Source organism: Procambarus clarkii, chromosome 30 (genome assembly GCF_040958095.1).
Source record: "Procambarus clarkii isolate CNS0578487 chromosome 30, FALCON_Pclarkii_2.0, whole genome shotgun sequence".
In the NCBI taxonomy this organism is placed as follows: Eukaryota; Metazoa; Arthropoda; class Malacostraca; order Decapoda; family Cambaridae; genus Procambarus; species Procambarus clarkii.
In genome coordinates, this window is record NC_091179.1 from 3,562,422 (window position 1) to 3,589,701 (window position 27,280).

Below are 27,280 nucleotides of genomic sequence, written 5' to 3' on the forward strand. Positions count from 1 at the left end.
GCTATTTGAACCACCCCACCGCCGGCACTCGGATAGTAATCTTAGGCATAGCATTTTACCAAATCACCTCATTCTTTGGGGCACACGTGAGGAACACAAATGCGAACAAGCCTGAATGGTCCCCAGGACAATATGCAACTGAAAACTCACACCCCAGAAGTGACTCGAACCCATACTCCCAGAAGCAACGCATCTGGTATGTACAAGACGCCTTAATCCACTTGACCATCACGACCGGACAAAATGAGGTGATAGCCTAAGCTATTTGAACCACCCCACCGCCGGCACTCGGATAGTAATCTTGGGCATAGCATTTTACCAAATCACCTCATTCTTTGGGGCACACGTGAGGAACACAAATGCGAACAAGCCTGAATGGTCCCCAGGACAATATGCAACTGAAAACTCACACCCCAGAAGTGACTCGAACCCATACTCCCAGAAGCAACGCATCTGGTATGTACAAGACGCCTTAATCCACTTGACCATCACGACCGGACAAAATGAGGTGATAGCCTAAGCTATTTGAACCACCCCACCGCCGGCACTCGGATAGTAATCTTGGGCATAGCATTTTACGAAATCACCTCATTCTTTGGGGCACACGTGAGGAACACAAATGCGAACAAGCCTGAATGGTCCCCAGGACAATATGCAACTGAAAACTCACACCCCAGAAGTGACTCGAACCCATACTCCCAGAAGCAACGCATCTGGTATGTACAAGACGCCTTAATCCACTTGACCATCACGACCGGACAAAATGAGGTGATAGCCTAAGCTATATGAACCACCCCACCGCCGGCACTCGGATAGTAATCTTGGGCAGAGCATTTTACCAAATCACCTCATTCTTTGGGGCACACGTGAGGAACACAAATGCGAACAAGCCTGAATGGTCCCCAGGACAATATGCAACTGAAAACTCACACCCCAGAAGTGACTCGAACCCATACTCCCAGAAGCAACGCATCTGGTATGTACAAGACGCCTTAATCCACTTGACCATCACGACCGGACAAAATGAGGTGATAGCCTAAGCTATTTGAACCACCCCACCGCCGGCACTCGGATAGTAATCTTGGGCATAGCATTTTACCAAATCACCTCATTCTTTGGGGCACACGTGAGGAACACAAATGCGAACAAGCCTGAGTGGTCCCCAGGACAATATGCAACTGAAAACTCACACCCCAGAAGTGACTCGAACCCATACTCCCAGAAGCAACGCATCTGGTATGTACAAGACGCCTTAATCCACTTGACCATCACGACCAGACAAAATGAGGTGATAGCCTAAGCTATTTGAACCACCCCACCGCCGGCACTCGGATAGTAATCTTGGGCATAGCAATTTACCAAATCACCTCATTCTTTGGGGCACACGTGAGGAACACAAATGCGAACAAGCCTGAATGGTCCCCAGGACAATATGCAACTGAAAACTCACACCCCAGAAGTGACTCGAACCCATACTCCCAGAAGCAACGCATCTGGTATGTACAAGACGCCTTAATCCACTTGACCATCACGACCGGACAAAATGAGGTGATAGCCTAAGCTATTTGAACCACCCCACCGCCGGCACTCGGATAGTAATCTTGGGCATAGCATTTTACCAAATCACCTCATTCTTTGGGGCACACGTGAGGAACACAAATGCGAACAAGCCTGAATGGTCCCCAGGACAATATGCAACTGAAAACTCAGTTGAGGCGTCTTGTACATACCAGATGCGTTGCTTCTGGGAGTATGGGTTCGAGTCACTTCTGGGGTGTGAGTTTTCAGTTGCATATTGTCCTGGGGACCATTCAGGCTTGTTCGCATTTGTGTTCCTCACGTGTGCCCCAAAGAATGAGGTGATTTGGTAAAATGCTATGCCCAAGATTACTATCCGAGTGCCGGCGGTGGGGTGGTTCAAATAGTTTAGGCTATCACCTCATTTTGTCCGGTCGTGATGGTCAAGTGGATTAAGGCGTCTTGTACATACCAGATGCGTTGCTTCTGGGAGTATGGGTTCGAGTCACTTCTGGGGTGTGAGTTTTCAGTTATATATATATATATATATATATATATATATATATATATATATATATATATATATATATATATATATATATATATATATATATATATATATTGTGACGGTAACGCGTTGGTGTTCGGCTGTTCAAAGCTAGGGGTATGGCCTCGTCACATAGTATAAAAAAAAAAATAGAAAATCTGGAACTTCGTCTGTGGTAAGGTAAGGAGAAGACACACAAAACACAAGTAAATTTTAACAATGAAATTTTAATTACGTTAAATAAATCAAAACATGAATAAAATGGACAAACAAATTCGTATAATAAAATCAATCAAAATAATAAGAATAATTAAATGACACAATGAAAAGTTACGTTAAGACAAGTGAGCAAAATAACAAGAAGTGCAATAGACAAGTAAATGAGAGGTGCGGGAATATCGGCTTTAAGCTATCACCTCTCTCAGTACACGTACGCCAAAGCTTACGTCTAGCAGGGAGAAGTGTTAACTGTGTGAAAGCACTGAATATTCTGAGGACTGAGGTCGTGGCGGCCCCAGACATCAAGTAGTATGGTGGGCGAGTGCAGTTGCAGCCAGACCGGCGACCAATCAGCAAGGAGCCGGCAGCAAGACGGGTAGTTTGGCGGTTTGAGTCTGAGCAGGTGTTCCTGGCTGCATACATATTGCGCTCTGGCAAACCTTGCTGGTGTTGTTGTCGTTGTTGGACATTTCTTCCTTAGTAGTTTTATATAGATGTAACGACGTATTTGTGGAGGGAAGAGCAGGCTCAATCTCTTGAAGGAGATTATCGTCACAACTCTCCCCCGAAGCCTGCGGTTCTGGAAGAAGTACGTCGTTATGTGGTGGAGTAATGGATGGAGTCGCTTCTACTTCATAAACTCTGGAGAGGGCATCGGCTATGGTGTTATCAGAACCCTTGATATAGCGGATCTCCAGGTTGAAATCTTGTAAATACAGAGCCCATCGTAGAAGACGCTGGTTGGTGAATTGGGCTTGATGTAGGAAGCGGAGAGGGTTGTGGTGTGAGAAGATGGTGGTAGACCTGGCGCCTTGTAGGTACGGAGCGAAGTGTTGGAGGTTCAGGACGATGGATAGTAGCTCCTTTTCAATAGTGCTGTAGTTCCTCTGGTGTGGTTTCAGTTTGTAGCTGTAGTAGCTGACAGGTAGAACCTCCTCGCCTCGTTGTTGCATCAGGACACCACCAACGCCGGTACCACTGGCGTCGACATGAAGGACGAAAGGCTTGGTGATATCTGGAGAGGCGAGAATGGGATTAGAACAGAGGAGGAATTTGAGTTGTTCGAAAGCAACGGTTTGCTGCATGGTCCAATTATACCGTTGCTTGGGACTGGTTAATAGAATTAGAGGTGTGGCGACTGTACTGAAATTCCTCACAAACCTACGGTAGTAGGAGGCAAGACCAAGGAAGCGCAGGAGCTGCTTCCTGGTGGTAGGCTGTGGATACTGTTGGATGGCTTGAGTGTGTGAGTCTAACGGAGCTCTGCTGCCATTCCCAATAACATGACCCAGATAACGCACTTTACCTTTCGCGAAAGTGGACTTGCCCAGGTTGATGGTGAGGCCGGCTGTCAGGAGCTTGGAGAACAGACGTCGCAGCTGGAGCAGATGTTCACTCCAGGTGTTGGAGGCTACGACGATATCGTCCAGGTAGGCGTATGTGTTATCCAAGCCCTGGATGACACGGTTGACAGCTCTCTGAAAGGTGGCCGGGGCATTACATAGTCCGAAAGGAAGGCGTTCATATCTGAAAAGTCCAAAAGGAGTGATGAAGGCAGATATCTCTTTAGCGCGCTCCGTTAGACACACTTGATAGTACCCCTTAAGCAAGTCCACTTGGGACAAGTACTGGGCACTACCAATGGCATCAAGGATGTCATCTATCCTTGGCAAGGGGTAAGCATCCTTGACAGTTACATTGTTCAGTTTACGATAGTCAGTGCATAACCGCACCTTACCTTGGGGTTTGGGCACCAAGATACAAGGTGAGGCCCAGGGGGACTCACAAGGTGTAGCCAGTCCATGATCCAAGAGGTACTGCACCTCAGCACGCATGACTTCCTTCTTGCTCGGGCTGATTCGGTAGAAGGGTTGACGAATTGGCCGGGTGTCGGGGAGCAGTTGGATGTCGTGCTGGGTAACATTACACTCTAGGGGGTCATCTCGGAACAACTCTTGATGTTCTCTGAAGATCTTGACGAGAGGTGCACTATGATTATCCTGAAAGTATTTGGGAAGATCATTAAGGATTTCGGAATTAGAAAGCGCCGACTCCTTGTCAGTGCTTTCGGGAGGAGAAGCTGGGAAGGTCTCACTGTGGATGTAGGGTTCTGTGAAGGTGGAATAGTTAATTAGGACAGTGGGAGGAGTACCATTATATTGCTTCAGGAGGTTGACGTGGCACAGCTGGGTCTTCCGCCGCCTATCTGGAGTCTCTATTACGTAGTTGTTGTTATTCCTGCACTCTTTGACGCGGTAGGGTCCTGAAAATCTGTTTTGTAAAGGTGAACCTGGGATAGGGAAGTATGCAAGGACGAAGTCTCCCGGCTTGAATTTTCTTACTTTGCTGGTCTGGTCGTAATGAGTCTTCATTCTCTCCTGGGCTTTCAATAGATTATCATGGGCAAAACGGTGGACTCTCTCTAGAATGTGTTGAAGGTTTTGAAGAAACTGGGGCACATTCTGATGCTCACTGAAGGTGGCATCTCGGAGAGAGTCTTTGAAAGCCTTAAGGGGAGTACGGCACTTACGGCCGTAGAGCATCTCATAAGGAGATACTCCTAGGGACTCATTGGGGAGACCTGAAAATACACATTATAAGGTCAATCTGCTTATCCCAATCCTTAGAGGTTTCACTACAAAACTTTTTCAAGAGTGCTTTGATAGTCTGATGACTACGTTCAAGAGAACCCTGTGAAGCAGGATGATAGGGGCTGGACAATACCTGTTTGATGTTGAACTCCTCCAGTGTCCTTTTGAAGAGATCACTGGTGAAGTTGGTACCACAGTCGCTCTGAATCTCCCTGGGAAATCCGTATTGAGTGAAGATCTTCAATAGATGTTTTATAACTGTAGCAGCCGTGATGTTCTTCACTGGAACTGCTATGGGAAATCTGGTGGTAGGACACAGGATGGTTAGGATGTAGGCGTTACCCGAACTGGTCCGAGGTAAAGGACCAACACAGTCTATTATGAGTCTGTGGAAAGGTTCCGCAGGCACCTGTATGGGAATTAGTGGCGCTCTGGGAATGGAGATGTTCGGTTTGCCTGCCATCTGACATGTATGACACTGTTTTACGTACTGTTTGACGTTATTTACCATACCTGGCCAGTAGTAGTCTTGACGAATTCCATGGTAAGTCTTGTTGAAGCCGTAGTGGGAGAGTGCTCCGTGGGCCAGGTGTAGAATAGTGGGCCGCAGGCTGGTAGGAATCACAAGTTGTTCGATGTTGGCCCAATCGTCCTCCTCCTTCAGTTTACTGGGTCTATATCTGCGGTAGACCAAGTCGTTCTCTAGGAAGAACCCAGGAATACTGTCGGGTTGAGTCTCAGCCTGGAAAAACAATGGTGTTAAAGTAAGATCTTCCCTCTGCAACTTACGGAACTCCAACTTGGTCAGATGCGGGGGTAGTTTCTGAGGGTCTTGAGGGACAGTGGTAGCAGTAGAGTCAGCTGGCTGTGGACGTGCGGCTTGTGCACGGGTGGTCACGAGAACCGGAGGAGAAACTTCATCACTCTCTTGAACCTCTGCTGGAACATACGCTAGAATAGGGTTACTTGGCACAGAGTTACACACCTGGGGTTTGTCCATGACGATCAGGTTGGTCGGTTGCAGGTCTTCTGCCAAGTCGTTGCCTAGGAGAAGTTGCACTCCAGGCATGGGAAAAGGCTTTTCCCTGACGGCGACTTGGACTTCTCCGTTCACGTAGGGACAATCCAGTTGGACTCTGGCGGGAGGGTATGGAGTGGTAGCAGTGAGGTCAGTGATGAAGACAGTTTCTCCGGTGTAGACGATGTTGGGCACAGCCGACTTCAAGATGATCGATTGAAGAGCCGCTGTGTCCCTCAAGATCTTCAATTTGAAACGTCCCTCCGGATTTGAACCGTTGGCAGAGACAGTTCCAGTATACAGGTGGTTACTGAAAAGAGAAAGATCATTAACATTAACACCAACATTCATCACAGGCTTACCGGACTTAGGAGGAGTTGGTTTGGGTTTTTGTTGTTCAGTGGTTCCCTTGTATTGAGACTTACCACATTTGTCTATGGTATGTCCATAGAGTCTACAATACTTGCAGTACAGTTGCGAACCAGCTTGATCGGGGCTCACTTTCTCGTAACTGTACCACGACTTCTTACTGGAGGATGGTTCGGGTGTCAGCCGGTGGATGAGGCTGTAAGTGTCAGCCGACTTAGCACACTTCAGGTAGTCGGTTTCTTCTTTATCTGCTAAGTAGAGGCGGACAGGAGGCGGCACACGTCTCAAGAATTCTTCAACAAGCATCAGGTTGACGAGTTCTGTAAAAGTAGAGACATGTGCTGCTTCCAGCCATTTCATGAAATATCTCCGTTTCGTGTTAGCAAACTCAAGGAAGGTAGTGGTACTTGCCTTCAGGTGGTCACGGAATTTCCTTCTATAACTTTCAGTAGAGAGGAGGTAGGCGTCCAACACTGCTTGTTTCAGAGTCGGGTAGTCATTCTCAGACGCCAGAGTACTGAGTGTGACTGCAGCTCTACCTGTAAGATGGACTCTGAGAAGTGTGGCCCATTGGTCGACAGGCCAACTGAGTTGATTAGCAAGGGTTTCAAAGGTGGTAAAGAACACATCAACTTCTGCTTCTACAAAGGATGGCATTAACTTACTTGCATGTGATATATTAAAACTGACGGGAAGATTGGCAGTACCTTGCTGGCGTTGAGTGAAGTGTGAAGTTTCCAAGGCGATTTCGCGTTGACGACACTCTAGAGCCAGAGTCGCTTGTTGCTTGTCATGCTCGCGTTGCATCTCCAACTCGCGTTGTTTGGTTTCAAGCTGTACGCGTTCCCGCTCCTGGAGTGTTTCAAGCTGTACTCGTTCACGTTCACGGAGTAATGCGACCTCACGTTCGTGTTCTTCTCTCCTCAAGGCAGCTTCGCGTTCTTGTTCTTCTCTCCTCAAAGTAGTTTCACGTTCTCTGAGGGTGATTTCTCGTTCTTGTTCTTCCCTTCGTATGGCAGCTGCTTCTCTTTGCTGCTCACGTTCAATCTTGGCCAGCCCTAGTTTAAGTTTCATCGTTGCCAAGTCAGTTTTATCTGCAATATAGTAAGTTTCATGAGTTTCAGAGTCTATCTTAACTTGCTCTAAATAGTAATCCAGCAACAGGTTGTATAGGGCATTTTTGTTGGCTTGGTAGGGAACTTCTAGTTGATACTCATGTGCAAGAGTTTGTAATTCAGTCCTCTTGGCACGACTTAAAGTCCCTATTTCACCTGCTGGATTTGCACGGAAAGCTTGGAGACGAAACATGGTGAAATTAGCAAATAAAGGTACACGAATATTCAATAGTGAATGTCAGAAACAGGACAACGTGGCAACTGGTACCTATCCTGTGAGATCTTTAACAATTAAAGTTAAGTAAAAGATGTTAAATGATTAAATTAAATCAAGGGCGCAGGAAATCTTGTACCCGGTACTCATGTAAGAGGATAAGGGCAAGAAAATCCTACTAACAAATGAAACAGAGTTTCGAAAACAAATGAAACAGTAAATTGCCTCAAAAGTAAAATTGGTAGTCCAAGGATGTAGGCATACCTTGCCAAGTCTCTATAGGACATAAAGCAAGTTTTTCCTACTGAATTTAATATGATACTTACAGAATTAGCGAACTTTTGTGCTCTGAAAAAGTAAGCTAATTCCCTACCGTTGTATGTATCATCATCTCTGACTGACGTGTAGGGGTGCGAGGTGTCAACTGGTGACGAGAACTGCTGCTGAGGTCCCAATTCAGCAACTAAAGTTCGAGCTAGAGGAACTATGGCCCTCTTTGTCCTCCTACAGTCAGATTGCAGAAGATTGGGTACTCTTGACCCGGGGCAGACCACAGTACCAGGATACCAATATGATGATCTGTCAAAAATGAGAAATATCCAAGGGACAAAGATGGTAAACACGAGTAATAACACGGAGGGAGAGATGACCAATTAAGAGTATGACTGCGGCCTACAGTCACCACGTAATCCAAAGTTGTCTCACCTTCACTATATGTTACTCTCGTAATGCACAATACACCGCACCATATAAAAAATGAAACTGAATATGAAAAATAGTAAAAGCTACGTTAACAAAGTTAAATACGCTTACCATTAATTACCACTTGGCACCAGTACCTGAGTGAAGCTCCTAGGACAGGCCCCCATATAATATGTGACGGTAACGCGTTGGTGTTCGGCTGTTCAAAGCTAGGGGTATGGCCTCGTCACATAGTATAAAAAAAAAATAGAAAATCTGGAACTTCGTCTGTGGTAAGGTAAGGAGAAGACACACAAAACACAAGTAAATTTTAACAATGAAATTTTAATTACGTTAAATAAATCAAAACATGAATAAAATGGACAAACAAATTCGTATAATAAAATCAATCAAAATAATAAGAATAATTAAATGACACAATGAAAAGTTACGTTAAGACAAGTGAGCAAAATAACAAGAAGTGCAATAGACAAGTAAATGAGAGGTGCGGGAATATCGGCTTTAAGCTATCACCTCTCTCAGTACACGTACGCCAAAGCTTACGTCTAGCAGGGAGAAGTGTTAACTGTGTGAAAGCACTGAATATTCTGAGGACTGAGGTCGTGGCGGCCCCAGTCATCAAGTAGTATGGTGGGCGAGTGCAGTTGCAGCCAGACCGGCGACCAATCAGCGAGGAGCCGGCAGCAAGACGGGTAGTTTGGCGGTTTGAGTCTGAGCAGGTGTACCTGGCTGCATACGTTTTGCGCTCTGGCAAACCTTGCTGGTGTTGTTTTCGTTGTTGGACATTTCTTCCTTAGTAGTTTTATATAGATGTAATGACGTATTTGTGGAGGGAAGAGCAGGCTCAATCTCTTGAAGGAGATTATCGTCACTATATATATATATATATATATATATATATATATATATATATATATATATATATATATGGTCCCGAGGAGGACTATATGCAACTGAAAACTCACCCTAGAAGTGACTCAAACCCGTTGCCAGGAACAACGCAACTGGTATGTACAGGACACCATAATCAACTCGACCATCCCAGCCGGACATAAGGAGGTGATAGTTGAAGCTATTTGAACCCCCCCCCCACTTGAATTGATAAAATACTATGCCTAAGATTACCATCCGAGTGCCGCCGGGGGGGGGGGGGGGTTCAAATAGCTTCAAATATATATATATATATATATATATATATATATATATATATATATATATATGTACATATATATATATATATATATATATATATATATATATATATATATATATATATATATATATATATATCATAAGACATCATAAGAAGGAAAGTGAAAAGCCATGCAACCTCCGAAGAGACAACAAACACAACACCTATACCCCCTATTAGACTATTTTACAGGAACTTCTTTTCCACAGCTCATAAAACAGAGGAAAGGGTCCTGAAAGATATTGTTAATAGAAACGTTATTCCTACAGACAAAAATCAGAGGATACAACTGACGATTTACTATAAAACCAGAAAAACGGCCAGCCTACTCATGAGAAACTCTCCAGACACAAAACAGAACGCTTTAAAAGAGACTAACGTCGTCTATGCCTTCAAATGCCCACTTGGGGACTGTAAGCTCCAAAAAACCCAGTATATAGGCAAGACAACAACATCTCTTTCTAGGCGTTTAATGATGCATAAACAACAGGGCTCCATTAAGGAACATATAATCTCTTCCCATAACCAAACCATCGCCAGAGAAATCCTAGTAAACAACACAGAAATCATCGATAGATACAGCGATAGCAGGCGGCTTGACGTTTGCGAGGCACTACACATCAAGAAGTCAACACCAGCAATCAACAGCCAATTATTGCACAACTATATTCTACCCACCTCAAGACTCCGCTCCAATATAGAAGCATCAAGAAATATGGACCAATAGGCTTTCTACAAACACTTCTATTCAATACCCATTGTTTCTGTTCTGTCTTGTGTTGATACTTTTAATACCCTATTAATATCCCCTAGTGTTCTGTCTTGTGTTAAATGCCACATCACCCTTCCCACCTCACTCAAATGTAATGCCACATCACCCTTCCCACCTCACTCAAATGTAGATATAAAATCAGGGAAACGCAAGTTCTAATCAGTTGTGTATTTGTGAAGTCTTTGAAAATGTAATAAGTTTTACGAAACGCGCCCGTGTCGCGTCAGACTAGAAATAAAAATGAATTTTGGAGAAGTGATTTTTTATTTACCTCCAACAGTGAAGCGTAATGTACGAAAGATTGAGAAAATTCGTGTTAGAATTATTAATCTTACTTTTTCGGTCATATTTAATAATATATGTCTACAGGAAAGACTGCTACCAAAATATACTAATGTTAAAGTGCACGACCCAGCAGCAAGGAATCAAGCCTTCACGATAAAATATCGCCAGGATCTGATTCGTGATCAGATATACAAGGCAGAGAATGAAATCAAAGACAACAAAACGCAACTACTTCATGCTACAAACGAGTGGAGAAATAGCAACATCGACCATAGTATCCGTACCCGCATTGAACAACACCTCGACATCCTCACAGACCAACATCACCTCAGCACTGAAACAAGGATTATCAAGAAACTAACAACATTATATGGAGGACCTATGGCAATTCCACGACCAAGAGATGGCTTCCTGAACCTTGCAGGAATTAACCTCACTGAGGACCAAGTCACTCTCCTAAATCTGGGCATAAACTGTCATGTTATGTCCAGACCGAGTGAAATGGCCCGGAAAGTAGAGTTGGAAATTCTGTTGGACGACATATTCGACCTCGAGACACAAAAGAAGGTCACAACCAAAGATACCTTACAAGCAGAACTTATTGCAGAAGGAGGAAAGAATCGAGGCAACTACAGAAGCACCATACTGTCCCCCGAGCTTAAAGCGGCAGCTAAAAGCCTTCGTGAGAACAAGGAGATAGTTGTCAGGAGAGGTGATAAGTCGCCAATATATGTCATTCTTAAAAAAGACGAATATCTGGCGAAAATGAACATCATACTCTCTGACCAAACTAAGTTCCAAAGGGTAACGAAGGACACTACAGCCGAATTAAAAGCAAAGGTCAACAAACTGATCGAAACTGTGAACGCCAAGAAATCCGGACTCCACCTGCCAAAGATCATTGGGGAATATAAACCTGGATATGCGTATGGAAATGTCAAGACGCACAAGCCTGGAAACCCACTTCGGCCAATCATTAGCCAGATACCCACACCCACGTACAGACTGGCGAAGCGACTCAACGGCCTGCTGACTCCTTATGTTCCTTGCGCCTTCAGCCTGAAGTCTCCAAAAGAATTTGTGGACTTACTGCGGGGCGCACGGGCCACAGGGATAAGAGCCTCGTTGGACGTAGAATCGCTGTTTACCAACGTACCTGTGGACGAGACAATCGGAATGATAGCCGACAGAGTGTATCGTGATCCAGCCTGTACTCCTCTTGACATGCCAGAAAGTATTCTGAGGAAACTACTCCAAGCTTGTACTAAAGAGGCACCCTTCTTGAGCCCGGATGGGCACATGTATAAGCAAGTAGATGGGGTCGCCATGGGTTCTCCCCTAGGTGTCCTGTTTGCAAACTTCTACATGGGTACCATCGAGCAAAAAGTCTTAGTCGACATGAACTTGAAACCAACCATATACTGCAGGTATGTTGACGACATTTTTACACAGGTACCTGATGTCAGACATCTGCAGGAGCTGAAGGAGGCATTTGAGCAGAGTTCCGTGCTGCGTTTCACTTACGAGACGGAAAAGGATGGGAAGCTGCCTTTTCTAGATGTAACAGTCATGGAAAAGGGCGGAGGTTTCCACACTGCAGTCTACACAAAGGAAACAAACATAGGAATGTGCCTAAATGCCAACAGCGACTGCCCTGACAGGTACAAGAGGAGTGTTGTTAACGCATACGTCGACCGTGCTCTCAGCCACAGCTCAGAATGGAAGCAAGTCGACGAAGAACTCTGTAGGGTAAGGCAGGTCCTAGTCAATAACGGCTTCTCCAATGGTTTCATCGAAGACATCATAAGAAGGAAAGTGAAAAGCCATGCAACCTCCGAAGAGACAACAAACACAACACCTATACCCCCTATTAGACTATTTTACAGGAACTTCTTTTCCACAGCTCATAAAACAGATGAAAGGGTCCTGAAAGATATTGTTAATAGAAACGTTATTCCTACAGACAAAAATCAGAGGATACAACTGACGATTTACTATAAAACCAGAAAAACGGACAGCCTACTCATGAGAAACTCTCCAGACACAAAACAGAACGCTTTAAAAGAGACTAACGTCGTCTATGCCTTCAAATGCCCACTTGGGGACTGTAAGCTCCAAAAAACCCAGTATATAGGCAAGACAACAACATCTCTTTCTAGGCGTTTAACGATGCATAAACAACAGGGCTCCATTAAGGAACATATAATCTCTTCCCATAACCAAACCATCGCCAGAGAAATCCTAGTAAACAACACAGAAATCATCGATAGATACAGCGATAGCAGGCGGCTTGACGTTTGCGAGGCACTACACATCAAGAAGTCAACACCAGCAATCAACAGCCAATTATTGCACAACTATATTCTACCCACCTCAAGACTCCGCTCCAATATAGAAGCATCAAGAAATATGGACCAATAGGCTTTCTACAAACACTTCTATTCAATACCCATTGTTTCTGTTCTGTCTTGTGTTGATACTTTTAATACCCTATTAATATCCCCTAGTGTTCTGTCTTGTGTTAAATGCCACATCACCCTTCCCACCTCACTCAAATGTAATGCCACATCACCCTTCCCACCTCACTCAAATGTAGATATAAAATCAGGGAAACGCAAGTTCTAATCAGTTGTGTATTTGTGAAGTCTTTGAAAATGTAATAAGTTTTACGAAACGCGCCCGTGTCGCGTCAGACTAGAAATAAAAATGAATTTTGGAGAAGTGATTTTTTATTTACCTCCAACAGTGAAGCGTAATGTACGAAAGATTGAGAAAATTCGTGTTAGAATTATTAATCTTACTTTTTCGGTCATATTTAATAATATATGTCTACAGGAAAGACTGCTACCAAAATATACTAATATATATATATATATATATATATATATATATATATATATATATATATATATATATATATATATATATATATATATATATATATATATATATATATATTTATATATATATATATATATATATATATATATATATATATATATATTTATGTATATATATATATATATATATATATATATATATATATATATATATATATATATATATGTCGTACCTAGTAGCCAGAACGCACTTCTCTGCCTATTGTGCAGGGCTCGATTTGTCTAATAGGCCGAGAGATTTTTTTTATTTTCAATAAAATGTTTCCAATTAGTTTATTTGAATCATTATTATTAAATTATATTAAGAACACAAATTCATGTCCTAATTGTGTTAGTTTAGATTACGTTAAGATAGGTTAGGTTAGGTTAGGAAGGGTTGGTTAGGTTCGGTCATATTTCTACATTAGTTTTAACTCAAATTAAAAAAAGTGAACTCATACATAATGAAATGGATAACTTTATCATTTCATTAGAAAAAATATTAGAAAAATATATATATTCAGGAAAACTTGGCTTATTAGACAAAATGGGTCTTGCAAAGTAGGCTGAGTAGAGCGTTCTGGCTACTAGGTACAACATATATATATATATATATATATATATATATATATATATATATATATATATATATATATATATATATATATATATATATATATATATATTTATATATAACCACAAAATTCCACACCCCAGAAGGTGACTCAAACCCATACAGCCAGGAGCACTATGCAACTGGTGTACAGGAGACCTTAATCGCTCGACCATCACGACCAGACAAAAGGTAATGGAAGCCGAGGCTATTTCCTTCATCATCCCGCCGGCACTCAGATGATAATCTTGTGCATAGTATTTTATCAAATCACCTCGTTTTTTGGGGCCACGTGAGTAACACAAATGTGAAAAAGCCTGAATGGGCCCAAGGTATATATGCAACTGAAAACTCCACGCCCCGGAAGTGACTCGAACCCATACTACCAGGAGCATTATGCAACTGGTGTACAAGAGTCACTTCTGGGGTGTGGAGTTTTCAGTTGTATTTTCAGGTAAAAAACTGAGTTACGTACTATCATGCTAGATTATTGTATTTTCTACAAGTATATACTAGCATGCTTGTAGAAAATACAACAGTCCTGGCATCCACCAGTGACCAGAGAAAAATGCAAATACTGAAAGTCAAATTTTTAAACGATAAAAGACCCACCCTAAATATTCCAAGTAACGACTTCGTTACCTTGCTAATGCTCAAATCCAGATCTCACCGTACAGCACATTATAACGAAATCTCTACCACCCACCGCCTGAACAAAATACCTCATAAATCAATGAAAGTACTCCATTTCTTTTCTATGAAATCGGTATCGTATTCTCAAGTATTCAGAATTCCATTATTCTGTTTAACAATATATTAGATTCACTTAGGCAGATAAGGCAAACAAAATTCAAATAAGAGTTCAGTCAAATCATTAATACTGTTAAAATGCCTAATATCAAATTTTTAACGTTACTTTCTTTACTGAATAGAAATTACTTATTTTAAAAAATACGGTTTTGGAAATAAAATGTATAACTTACTACTATTTAACACATAATCCTCACACAGGTGTGTTGGGGTGTGGTGGTGACTGGTGGTGGGAGCGGGTGGTGTTGGCGGTGTGGGGGCTTGTGACGGTGGTGTTGACGCAGAGCTACGCCGGCAACCTCATGGCTCTCCTGGCTGTCAGACACATCTCCCAACCCTTCCAGTCCCTCCAGGATGTGCTGGACGACCGCTCCGTCATCACCATATGGGAGAAAGACTCGGCCAATGTACAGTTTTTACATGTACGTGATCAAAGTCTTGAGTTTAAGGAGTTATACGTATATTGTTTGCATATTATATACTACCTGTACCCGGCCACTCGTTGCTGTGGCTCAGCAACGCACATGCGTTGCTGAGCATGTGCACAGTAACCTTCTCCCTGTCTCCCAGTCCTCCCCACCATTCCCTATGCCCCATCCCCTCATCCTCCCAACCATTCCTCACTCACCCGTCCCCTCGTCCTTTCCACCAACCCCCACTCCTCTGTCACCTTGTCTTCCCCACCATTCTCCATTCCCCTATCCCATCGACCCCACCATCTCCAAACTGCCCCATCCCCTCGTCATCCCCACCATTACCCACTCCCCTGTCCTCTCGTCCTCCCCAAAATCCCCAACTCCTTTCCCTTTGTCCTCCCCAACATCTCCCACTCCCTCGTTCGATGCATTCCCAAACTATCTGATGATCCTATCAAAAAATTAAGAACGTCAAATGATCTGATGTTCCCATCACTGAAATATAAAAAAAATCAGGCAAAAAAACGAAATGAAAACCAATGAAAAAATACAAAAATAAACTATACTCAGGAAATGAGCGGTATGGTAAAAAAACAGCTCAATTTCAACGCAAATGTCACACAAAATATATTAAATCAAAATGAAAATAAATCGAAATTCATGAATGAAATCGGAAGCATTGAAATGGAATCGTAACATATTTAGTATTGCGTGATTTGCTATTATGTGCAACAGATGGCACTGTTTTTCAAAAAAAGCATGTTTTTACATGTCACAGTATATATATACTGGCATCTATATAGTCGGTATATAAAAACATGCATGTATTCGAATGGAAAGTTGTATCAAAACTTCAATACAATTGATTAAGAACTTTGGAGATTTCAGCGTGTGTTGCTCTTACGTCCAACAGATGGCGCTGTTTAAAAAAAAGCACGATTTTTTCTGTCACAGGTGTGGCATGCATATAGAAGGTATATAAAAACACGCACCTATTCGAATGCAAAGTTGTGTCAAAATATCAAAGCAATCGGTAAAGAGGTTTCGAAGATTTCTCTCCCATGTAAAAAAAAACATAAAAAATAGTTATACAAAAAAGCATGTTTTTTCATGTCAAAGATGTGACATCTATATAATATGAATATAAAAACCTGCTCGGATGCAAATAGAACATTGTGTAAAAATTTGAAATCAATCAGTGAAGAACTTTATAAGATTAGCGATTTTGTACAAACGAACATTTACATTTTTATATATATAGACATATATGTATGCCAGCAGTACCCGGTCGCGCGTTGGCCGGGTACTGCTAGTATATATTCCTGTCCCCTGGAACCTTCCCTGTCCCCCAGTCCCCCCACACAATTCCCCCCTCCCTTGTCCCATCGTCCTCCCCACCTTTTCTCGATCCGTGCGCTCGTCATCCCCACCATTCCCCACTCCCTCGTCTGATGCCTTCCCAAATGGTCTGATGTTCCCATCAGAAAATTGGAAACATCAAGTGATATGATGATCCTTTCACTGAAATATAAGAAAAACATTTAAAAATGAAATGATAATATGAAAAAGTAAAAAAATAAACTATACTCACGAAATGAACGGTATGGTAAACAACACAGCTCAATTCCAACGCAATTCACTCAAAATAATTAAATCAAAATGAAAATAAATCAAAATCTATGAAAATTCAATTTATCAATGCAATCAGAAATATTGAAATGGAATTGTAACATATCTAATATAGCATGTGTGTTGATCTTACATGAAACAGATGGCGTTGTTTTTCAAGAAAAAGCATAGTTTTACCTGTCACAGGTGTGGCATCTATACTTATACTTACGAAATGAACGGTATGGTAAACAACACAGCTCAATTCCAACACAATGTCATACAAAATAATTAAATAAATAAATAAATAAATAAATAAATAAATTGAAATCTATTAAAAAAAATTTAATAATGTAGTCGGAAACTTTCAAATGGAATTCGTGACATATTTAGTATATCGTGCATATTGCTATTATGTGCAACAGATGGCGCTGTTTTTTTAAAAACGCATGTTTTTACTTGTCACAGAGGTGGCATCAATATAGGAGGTATATAAAAAGACGCTCATATTCGAATCGAACGTTGCGTCAGAATTTCAAAGCAATCGGTGAAAAACTTTGGGAGATTACAGCCTGTGTTGCTATTATATCCAACAGATGGCGATGTTCTTCAAAAAAGCATGCTTTCTACGGTCACAGGTAAGGCATGTATATAATAATTGTACAGAAACATGCGCCTATTTGAATGCAACATCGTGTCAAAATTTCAAAGCAATCGGTAAAGAGGTTTCAAAGATTTCTTTCACATGAAAAACACAGTTTTTCAAAAAAAGCATGTTTTTTTCCGTTACAGACGTGACATCATTATAATATGTATATAAAAACCTGCTCGGATGCGAATGGAACATTGTGTGAAAATTTCAAAGCAATCGGTGAAGAACTTTCGGAGATTAGCGATTTTGAACAAACGAACATTTCCATTTTTATTTATATAGATATTACTCTACCTAGGGCTAAAAATTGTCGTACTAGAAAATGGAGGCGGCTCCCGAAATTGACATAATGTCCCGTTGTCTGTTTTGGGTCTTCTGGTAGGTTATGATAAGTGCTCGTTGCCATAAAGCATATATTTTGTTACTATACTTAGTCACCTTGTGGCCGTGACCCGACTGCGCTTACCAGTGCACCTTGAGACCTCATTACTTGTGATCTGTAGTAGTAGGCATCCTTCAGTCCTTCATAAAGGAGAGTGCTCAGGACACAGGCTCTTTAAACCTGAATCTTTGTATACTCAGCCTATTGTTGGCCCCAACTCTCTTTGTCAGTCTGGACATAGTAGTAGATGCCTTACCGATGCGTTTGTTTAGCTCCGTATCAAGAGAGAGGGAGTCAGAGATTCTGCAGCCAAGGTACACAAAGTCGTGAACGACTTCCAGTTTGGAATCGGAGATGCCGATGTCATGTGGGGAGTCCACTCCTTGTCCCATGACTCGTGTTTTCTTCAGACTGATGGTGAGTCCGAAAGCCTGACAGGCCTCGCTGAAGCGGGTCATGAGCCGTTGGTGGTCTTAGGCTGAGTGGGCAGTGACTGCTGCGTCGTCGGCAGAAAGGAAGTTGCGCAGACACTTCAGTGAGCATCGAACCAGTCTGCCGACCTGCTGGTCTTTCTGCCAAAGGTGGAATTGGTAGCGTTGAACACAGCGTCTCTGAAGTGTTCCCATCTTTTACAGGCAGTGACCCCAGCTGGGCCAGGGAGAGCTTCCTCGAGCACACGTGCAAAATCTTCCACCTTGTCCTGGTTGCGGGTCTTTGTGGTGTCGATGCAAGGTCTGCCCTTCATTTTCAAGTGATGAATCTTTTGTTTTTTGCATCTTGACCTTGCTACATACCAAGGAGTGGTTGGTGTCACAGACAGCACTCTGGTAGCTTCGCGTAATCTTGACGCTGGGTAGACTTGCACGCCTGGTAAGAATCAGGTCAAGCTGGTACCAGTGCTTGGATCTGGGGTGTTTCCAAGAGACTCGGTGTTGAGGCATTGTGCCGAAGAACGTGTTGGTGACACAGAGACCATGAAGGCAGCAGAGTTCTAGCAGACGTTGCCCGTTCTCATTCATCCTCCCTGTGCCGAATTGACCCAGATAAGTGGGCCAAAAGTTGTCATCGTCACCCACTCTGGTGTTGAAGTCGCCGAGGATGAACAGTGGCCCCTTTACAGGGATTCTCGCTATGACTCTTTTGAGGTTATCGTAGAATTTTTCCTTTGCCTCTGCTGGAGAAGTCAGGGTTGGTGCATATGTACTAATTACATTGACAGGTCCTGTTTGGGAGTGTAGTTGCAGAGACAGAATTCGTTCGGTTTCCCCCATTGGTGGCATAATGTGTCCCAACAGTGCATGCCTGACGGCAAATCCCACACCATGTTCTTTGGTCTCATCTGGAGGTTTTCCTTACCAGATGAAAGAGAAAGCCCTCGTTCTCACAGATCCTGATCCTGGATGCCTTGTTTCTTGGAGAGCAACAATATCCGTCTGCAGTTTGCTCAACTCCCTATCGATGATTGCTGTTTTTTGGGCGTCGTTGATTTCTTGCAGGTCGTCAGAGAAACCTGGTGTCAGTATTTTAACGTTCCATGTGCCCAGCTTTAGAGCAGTTGATGTTTTCTTTTTAGGTTTGGTATTGCTTGGTGCAAAGTTGCCGGGCCGCTTGTCGATTTTTACCCTAAACCCCTCGCACCCAATGAGGTTAACGGACCGTGGCGAGGCAACACCTTACTAGCTTGGATTTGCCCAGCTTGAGGCGGGCGGTAGCTGCCCAGTGGGGCGCGATGACCCCTCCCACCGTCGGTAGCAACCGCTGGTGTCACACTCTTCGCCAATCAAGCAGAAGACTTTAAACCGGTACACTGTTGGTTCGACGCTGTGATCCGAAACAGGAGTGTCCTTTCCAGGGCACAAAGCCTGGGTAGGTTTACAAGGGGCCTCGTAGCCTGGTGGATAGCGCGCAGGACTCGTAATTCTGTGGCGCGGGTTCGATTCCCGCACGAGGCAGAAACAAATGGGCAAATTTTCTTTCACCCTGAATGCCCCTTTTACCTAGCAGTAAATAGGTACCTGGGAGTTAAGTCAGCTGTCACGGGCTGCTTCCTGGGGGTGGAGGCCTGGTCTAGGACCGGGCCGCGGGGACACTAAAGCCCCGAAATCATCTCAAGGTAACCTCAAGGTAGGTAGATATGGAGGAGAAGCTGTTACCCATGCAGCAGGTCCCCCCCTCTCCACTTTGCTGAAATTATCCAATGGAAAGGCAAATGCCAATACACATGGTTTCAGCAACGTCGCAGGAGCTGCCAGAGCGAGGTCGAATTCAACAATGAACTGCCTTAGGGGCTCCAACTCCGGATTTTTCCTCGAGGTTGACTCCTGAAGCCATTCGCAAAAAACGGGTATGGCCGCAAGGCAGCGGAGGTTTAAAATCAGGGTTTTCCTTCCTCTAGATGGACTGCCTTCCCAGGCTATAGAGTCCCATCTACCCGGAGCAGCTGGTTTTAAGGCGCCAGAGGCACGCCCTTGCCCTTTCTCCTGTCGGTAAAAGCAGTTCCGCCAGACTTAAAGACTAAGCCACCCGTGCAGGCCAGGAGTTGGACTTGGTTTTCAGAGGCTATTTGAGACGCATGCCGCATAGGAGCTTTTATAGGCCATGGGAGCTCGTCCCCCATTACCACCCCTGGCTATGACAACAACCCCTTGGAATCCTGTATTATATTATCTGCATTATCTATATTATAATAATATTATTATAATAATATAATAATATTATAATAATAATATTATCTATTATTATCTATTATCTGTATTATATTGTGATTTGAATAATATATATTATCACTCAAGTAAAACTACCAAACATTATTTACCTATCACTTAAAATTAAAGTGGTTAATAAAAAAAAAGCAGAACGAGCTTCACTTCGATATTTGCAGGAGGTCAAGTCTGGGATATACCGAGAGATTGCTGGTCTGGAGGAGAAGGGTCGTCTCATATATAGAACTCACTCACAGTTTGATGAGAGCATCAACACGTTGGTGAGAAGAGGTGACCACGTTCTCATGGAGGTGGATTTTGGCCTAAAGATTTACATGTCTCGAGATTTTACCATTTCAGGTATTTTATTTTGAGTCAAAACATAATAAATTTATTTAATATAAAACTGAAGAGCTCATGAATCATATGACACAATTTTGAACTTGTAACACACAAAAAACCAGTTACAAATTAGCTTCTAAGTGAGAGAACAGTAAATTTGGCATTTATATATGATTTTAAAATTGTTAAAAAATCTTGTTCATTCCTACACAGGACAGTGTTCCTTTTACGAGTCTAAAGAGGGTTTTCTGCCTCTAATGCTTGCCATGGTCGGCCAGAAAGGAAGCCCAATTGTTTCAGCGTTAAATACCAGGTATCTTTGTTGACCAAACCACACACTAAAAAGTGAAGAGACGACAACGTTTCGGTCCGTTCTGGACCATTATCAAGTCGATTGTCGATTGACTTGATAATGATCCAGGACGAACCGAAACGTCGTTGTCTCTTCACCTTCTAGTGTGTGGTTTGGTCAACATTTTTCAGCCTCGTTATTGTGACTCTTCATCTGCACCAGGTATCTTTATAATGTGTTTAATATCATTTAACCCTGAATGGATTGACAGATATGTTACTTGTTATAAACTTTCTGAATGGGGTGCCCGGCGCTGCCCGGGTCTGTCACTTTCTCTTCCTCTGAACATACAATCCTAGAGAGCAATGTAACCGCTCTTTTAAATAATCTACCTCCTTTTCTCCCTCATGAAACTTGTCCGCCCCACCCTTCCTACACCCCTTCCGCCCCTCGTTCTCTCCACCCTTCCCTTGTCCTCCACACCCTTTCCCCTCCCCCTCCAGTCCCTCTCTCACTCAGATCGTCCTCCCCCACCCCTTTGTCCTCCCCTTGCTTCCCCCCATTCGCCCTCCCTTCGTCTTCCCTTCCCCATCCCTCCCCTTTTTTCCATCTCCCCTTCCCTTATATATAATATTATGGAGGTACCCGGAAGTGTCCAGGTTCCCTCCCCCTCCCCTCGTCCACCCCACTTCCTCCTCCTGCCCTTCCATAATTTCCCACCGAACCCTCCCCCCCCCTCCTCCCACTCTCTTAGTCCTCCACTCTCACCTCTTTCCCCGTCTCCTAGTCCTGTCTCCTCCCACCCTTTCCCTTATCCTCCCTTCTCACCCCTACCCCCTCTTTCCCTTCTCCATGTCCTCCCTCCCACATCAACCTCTCTCTCCACCCTCAGTTACAACCCCGCTCCAGGGCCAGGTAAGTCCACTACGGGCTCACCATAGCCCGTGCTTCTTGCTACTTTTTGTTCCGAGAAGCTGAATATAAAACAGTATCCCCCCCCTCCCGCTCTTCCTTTCGCCCTCTCTCCCATCCACAGACCTTCGCCTTACCTCCTCCCCTCACCACCGACTAGCCCCTCTTCCCTTTCAGATAATAAAATAATTTGGAAAAATGAAGTGCAACCACTTTGGCCGGACGTCCCGACCGTCCGGCCATCCCTGACCGTCCAGGTGGTTGGCCACCATTCCTTAACCCCCGTCCTATCCCAAATCCTTATCCTGATCGCATCCAAGTGCTATATAGTCGTAATGGCTTGGCGCTTTCTCTCCCGTTCTCTTCACTAAATAATAATAAAGAAATTAAACTTATATATGTGTTTAAATAAATAATTATTTTCTGACATCGAAAAAAGTCTTCTGACGTCTGAATGAGTATTTCACACTTGACCAGAACTGAATCCGTGAGAATCGGGTAGGGAGCTGTGAATAAGTAATTATATTTCATGAGCCTTTTAAGTTAGGCCTACCTAGAGCAGCCTACAACTGTCCCATACCAAGATCTGTTCCCCAACAAATTTGTATAGGGTTTCATATCAACCCTAAGCATGTTGTCTCTTACTTTGAAAAAGCAAACAGATAGACAGTCAGACATTGTCTCTTATAGCATAGATGTGTAAGGTCTTCAATTTGAATAAAGTAAACTTAGCAGACTAAATTTACATAAATATAGCTATTATTCTTTAACTCTGCCTAACGTAAAAAAAAAACTTTGTCTAAATATAAGGATAATTATTGTAAGCAAAATTAATATATGTATGCGAGTAATTAAGATCAAAAGACTGGCAATGAGTGATAAGCAATATATTTTATGATTGACAGAGAAACACTAAATCAAATTGATGACCAGACCACACACTAGAATGTGAAGGGACGACGACGTTTCGGTCCGTCCTGGACCATTATCAAGTCGATTCAGAAGAAAACCTGAAAATCGTCCTGGACCATTATCATTATCGACATGATAATGGTCCAGGACGGACCGAAACGTCGTCGTCCCTTCACATTCTAGTGTGTGGTCTGGTCATCATACCTTATACACGTTGTTGTGACTCATCGCCTGCACTAAATCAAATTAATTATTTTCCTAGAAAAATACGCCGAGTACATGATTAGCAGAAATATAAGTCTAAAAAATCAGTGCCTAAATGTTCAAAATAAATCAAGCAGGATTCAGGGATTTATATTTAGGAATGTAAGCAATAAAAAAATTAATGTTTTTATTCGGCTGAATCTTGTTCTTGTTAAGCCTCATTTAGATTATGTGGTTAAGCTTTAATCACATACTATATAGAATTGCCATCAATTCACTTCAACGCGTTCACAGGATGATGAAATTAATCCATACAATTAGAAGCCTTCCTTTTGAAGAAAGATTGAGAAAATCTAATTTACACTCTTTAAGATGGCGAAGAGTTAGGGGGTTAACATGACTAAAGTGTCCAAATGAATGACAGGGTGCAAGAGAGGAGGGGGGGAGGGGCATTAATAAGGTGTTAAATATATCAACATTAAATAGAAGATGAAGCTATGGACATAAATTGGATAAGCTGTGTTTAAAGAATAACGTGGGTATATTCTAGTTTAGAAACAGGGCTTATGATTTGGGGAACAGATTCCCCGGAAACACAACCAAATTCAATGGTTAGTTGAAGTGTGGATTAAACAAGTACTTGAATGAGTTTGGATTGGAGCTGCCTCAATTGGTCCAATAGGTTTTCTTCTGTTTACTTAATTCTTATGTTCTCATGTTCTTATGAAAGTTAAGGTATTGTGAGTATTAAGCAATGTGTATATTCCTTGTTCCCTTGATGAAGGATACGGGCGATGACTGAGGCTGGGCTGCTCCACTACTGGATGAAGGTCGCTGAGACAAACTCCACCGTGTGCCAGTATGCTCAGACAAAAATCACCAGCCAAGAGTCACTTTCACTTAAGAATGTCTGGGTAATAAAGCTGTTAATAATAATATTTGAATAAATAAGGCCATTTATATTAGTAAATGTTCGTCTGAAATTTTGGCTTTAAACGAGATTCAGTATGGAATTTTAACCATTAATAGAGTTATCTCTATTTCAGGGAATGTTTGTCATCCCTGTTGCTGGTCACACTATCAGCGTATTAGTATTCTTCCTGGAGCTTATGACCGTCAACATTCGTCACTGATGGACTCCTTCATCACTTGAAATATATTTGTCATTTAAATTGGCTATATACAGAGCTACGGGTCGTGAGCAATTACATGTGAAGGAACACATAGGTAGACAATGCCAACACTTGATGTACACAAGGATGTAAATGATCAGATAATACTTCAGGTTAACTTTAAAAGGATCTTTACCAAATTGGAATTTGGCGGAATCACCAGAATGTTACTCCCAACCACCAAAGTCTACCATGGTCTACCATGGTCTACCAAGGTCTACCTTGGTCTACCATGGTCTATATTGGTCTATATTGGTCTACCATGGTCTACCTTGGTCTACCATGGTCTACCTTGATCTACAATGGTCTATCTTGGTCTACCATGGTCTACCATGGTCTACCTTGGTCTACCATTGTATTCCATGGTCTTTCTTGGTCTGGACAGGACGAGAAAGGCTGGTCAGCATCTTCATTCACCTGTTTATGCAGAAGTTGTGTCAAGTTTATTCAACAGCCATCGAAATATACAACATCCAGCTGGATATACAGCAGCCCGCTGGATATACAACAGCCTGTTGGATATATACAACAGCCACCTGGATATACAGCAGCCCGCTGGATATACAACAGCCTGTTGGATATATACAACAGCCACCTGGATATACAGCAGCCCGCTGGATATACAACAGCCTGTTGGATATATACAACAGCCACCTGGATATACAGCAGCCCGCTGGATATACAACAGCCTGTTGGATATATACAACAGCCACCTGGATATACAGCAGCCCGCTGGATATACAACAGCCTGTTGGATATATACAACAGCCACCTGGATATACAGCAGCCCGCTGGATATACAACAGCCTGTTGGATATATACAACAGCCACCTGGATATACAGCAGCCCGCTGGATATACAACAGCCTGTTGGATATATACAACAGCCACCTGGATATACAGCAGCCCGCTGGATATACAACAGCCTGTTGGATATATACAACAGCCACCTGGATATACAGCAGCCCGCTGGATATACAACAGCCTGTTGGATATATACAACAGCCACCTGGATATACAGCAGCCCGCTGGATATACAACAGCCTGTTGGATATATACAACAGCCACCTGGATATACAGCAGCCCGCTGGATATACAACAGCCTGTTGGATATATACAACAGCCACCTGGATATACAGCAGCCCGCTGGATATACAACAGCCTGTTGGATATATACAACAGCCACCTGGATATACAGCAGCCCGCTGGATATACAACAGCCTGTTGGATATATACAACAGCCACCTGGATATACAGCAGCCCGCTGGATATACAACAGCCTGTTGGATATATACAACAGCCACCTGGATATACAGCAGCCCGCTGGATATACAACAGCCTGTTGGATATATACAACAGCCACCTGGATATACAGCAGCCCGCTGGATATACAACAGCCTGTTGGATATATACAACAGCCACCTGGATATACAGCAGCCAGCTGTATATACAATAGCCAACAAATATATAAAGCCATAATATTTTTCATTCAAAAATCTAATTAAACTTAACTTATTCATAATTTTTGCGCTATGTTTGACAAGATTTAATTAACTAGTAACAAATATGATTAAAATGATCAACATGATCACTGATGCTGATTAATGTAGCTGTGTCTGATAACCAATGTGGAAATAGTTTATGACCAACGTTGGGCCAGCTGCTGATCAACGTGGTCTTTATTGCTGATCAACATGGACCCGGCAGGTGATCGACGTCGTAGCGGAAGGTGATCAACGTGGTAGCGGCAGGTGATTAACGTGGAAGTGGCAGATCATCAACGTGGTAGCGGCAGGTGATTAACGTGGAAGTGGCAGATCATCAACGTGGTAGCGGCAGGTGATTAACGTGGTAGCGGCAGATCATCAACGTGGTAGCGGCAGGTGATTAACGTGGTAGCGGCAGGTGATTAACGTGGTAGCGGAAGGTGATCAACGTGGTAGCGGCAGGTGATCAACGTGGAGGAGACTGGTGATGAAAGTCCCTGGTAAATGACTCCTTGTGGTCGGACCACAAGGGTGAACATGTTGGGTGAACAGCGCAGGTGTCTGGCCAACATCGCATTGCAGCATTCATTCCTACGGGCTCGCCATAGCCCGTGCTACTTGGAACTTTGTTCCAGGTAGCGAATCTTTAACAACAACAACAACAACAGCATTCATTGTTTAGTTGGAATCACTTCCTGTACCCTGGAATCTCTGTACTTACCTAGCTGAGCTTGCGGGGGTTGAACTCTGGCTCTTTAGTCCCGCCTCTCAACGGTCAATCAACTAGGCTCGACTGAGCCTACTGGGCTCAATCATATCTTCACTTGAAGCTGTGTATGCAGTCAGCCTCTACCACATCACTTACTAATGCATTCTATTTGTCTACTACTCTGACAGTGAAAAAAAAATTCTAACGTCTCTATGGCTCATTTGGGCACTCAGTTTCCATCTGTATCACCTAGTGCGTGTGTCCCTTGTGTTAAAAAGTCTGTCTTTATCCACACTATCAATTCCTCTGTGAATCTTGTAAGTGGTGATCATGTCCCCTCTAACTCTTCTGTCTCCCAGTGACGTGAGGTTTAATTCCCGTAGTCTCTTCTCGTAGCTCATACCCCTCAGTTCGGGTACTAGTCTGGTGGCAAACCTTTGAACCTTTTCTACTTTAGTCTTATTTATGCTTGACTAGATATGCACTCCATGCTGGAGCCGCATACTCCAGGATTGATCTGACATATGTGGTATATAATGTTCTGAAAGATTCCTTACACAAGTTTCTAAAGGCCGTTCTTATGTTAGCCAACCTGGCATATGCCGCTGATGTTATCCTCTTGCTATGAGCTTCAGGGGGACAGGTCT

The 27,280-nt window shown here is 43.0% G+C and overlaps 1 pseudogene; it reads left to right on the forward strand.

The window, feature by feature from the left end:
• Window positions 1–24,474, forward strand: part of LOC138369829 (glutamate receptor ionotropic, delta-2-like) — a 98,337-nt pseudogene extending 73,863 nt beyond the window's left edge.
• Window positions 24,475–27,280: the final 2,806 nt, after the last annotated feature.